A 2184-nucleotide genomic window follows, 5' to 3' on the forward strand; every position below is an offset into this window, starting at 1 on the left:
AACTCAGTGAATTTTACATTGCTGAGTGCTAGGTTCTGTTGTATTTCTTTAAATAGGGTTAGGCTTTGTCCTGCCATGCAGTTAAGTTACCTGTGGATCTATTTAAGGTCTACTGTTAAGCTATTCTTTTATGGCAAGCTGTGAGCAGCTTTTACTCTAGGGATAATTTAGCCCTACTACAAAAGCATAATCTTTTTGAGGATTCTACCAATGCTGTCTGTATTACAAGGTCTCTCCCCATTCTAGTTAGTGTAAACCTTAACTATTCCCAGACTTTTTTGAGTTCTGGGAATTATCTGGTCTATTGCTTTCTGTTTGTTCTTTCTGTTTGATCTCATGGTGTTTCATCCCACACATGTACTGATTGGAACTCTCTTAAGGGTCAGAGGATCCTCTGCAGAGCTCCTGAGCTCTGTCTCTGTTCAGATACTTCCTATTATTTTTCCCTGCAAGTTCCAGCCACCTCAGCCTTCCTGACTCACTTAAGGGTCAGGGGACCATCTACAGAGTTCCTGATCTCTGTTTCTGTTCAGAGACTTCCTGTTATTTTTCCCTGCAAGTTCAAGCCACCTTAGCCTTCCTGAACTCTAATTTCTGTCTCCTCAATTCAGTGATACGATGGATCTCTGGTTCCCTATCTTTGTGCTGCACACTGGAAGTGCCCTGAATAAGTAAGGTAGGCAATCATAGCCTTCTATCTGTTTTCCTTCTCTCAGGGATTTACAGTTCTGTAAATCTATTGTCCAATGCCTGAAACACTTGTTTTATATATTTTGTCTGCTTTTATAGTTGTTTATAGTAGAGGGCAATTCCCACAGAATTTAATCCTTCATAGGTAGGAATGAAAGTCTCTTAGTTGTTTTCATTATTGATTTGTACTTCAGAATATCATTTAACTAATAGATGATGACTTTATTAAAGATTGGTAGAGACTTCTAAGAAAATTGTGTTTGGCTGGACATGGTGGTGCACACTCGTAGTCCCACCTACTCCAGAGTCTGAGGTGGGAGGATCACTTGAGCCCAGGAGTTCTGGGCTATGCTGTTTGGGTGCCTGCAATAAGTTTGGCTTTAATATGGCAAACTCTTGGGATTGGGGGACCATCAGGTTGCCTAAGTAGGGGTAAACCAGCCCAGGTCAGAAATGGAGCAGGTCAAGACTCCCATGCTGATGAGTAGTGGAATTATACAAATTAACTCATAATGGATCAAAGACTAAATGTAAGAGCTAAAAGTATAAATCCTAGGACTAAATCTTCATGATCTTGGATTTGGCAGTGTTTACTTAGATATGACCCCAAAACAGGCAAAAGAAAAAATAAATTGGAATTCATCAAAATTAAACCTTATGTGTATCTGATTAAGGGTCTAGTATCCAGAATATTTAAAGAATGTTTCCAACTCAACAACAGAAAAGGTAACTCAGCTCAACAATGGGCAGAGGACTTGAACAGACATTTCTCCAAAGAAGATATACAAATGGCCAACAAGCCATTTGGCCATGTTGTTATGGCCAACATGACAAGATGCTCAACGTCATTAGAAAAATGCAAATCAAAACCACTTCACACCACTTCATGCCCATTAGGATGGCTATTGTTACGGCTTCAATTGTGTTTTCCTCCCCCACTCCACCCCCACAACAACCCGGCAAAAAATATATTGGAGTCCTAACCCCAGCATCTGTAAATGTGACCTTATTTGAAAATAGGGTCTTCACAGACTTAATCAAGATGAGGTTATTAAGGTAGGCCTTAATCCAATGACTGGTGTCCTTAAAAGAAGGGAAATTTGGACACAGAAACTAGGGAAGATGGCCATTTAGGGAGACTGCGGCAGAGGTTATAGTTATGTCGCCACAAGCCAAGAAATGCTTGGAGTTACCAGGAACTGAAGAAGGAAAAAAAAAAAAAAAAAAAAAAAAAAATCCTCTTCTAGAGGCTTCAGGGGAAGCATGGCCCTGAAAACACCTTGATTCTGGATTTCTAGTTTCCAGAACTGTGAGACAATAAACTTCTGTTGTTTTAAACTACCCAGTTGGTGGGTTTTTTTTATGGAGCCCTCGGACACTAATACAGCTATAATTTTTAAATGAAAAATAACAAGTTTTGGCAAGAATAGTGTTTTTTTTGTTTGTTTTGTTTGTTTTTAAATTTTACTTGTCAACTTGGCTGGGCCATGGAGC

The sequence above is a fragment of the Macaca nemestrina genome, chromosome 15, assembly GCF_043159975.1.
Source record: "Macaca nemestrina isolate mMacNem1 chromosome 15, mMacNem.hap1, whole genome shotgun sequence".
Taxonomy (NCBI): Eukaryota; Metazoa; Chordata; class Mammalia; order Primates; family Cercopithecidae; genus Macaca; species Macaca nemestrina.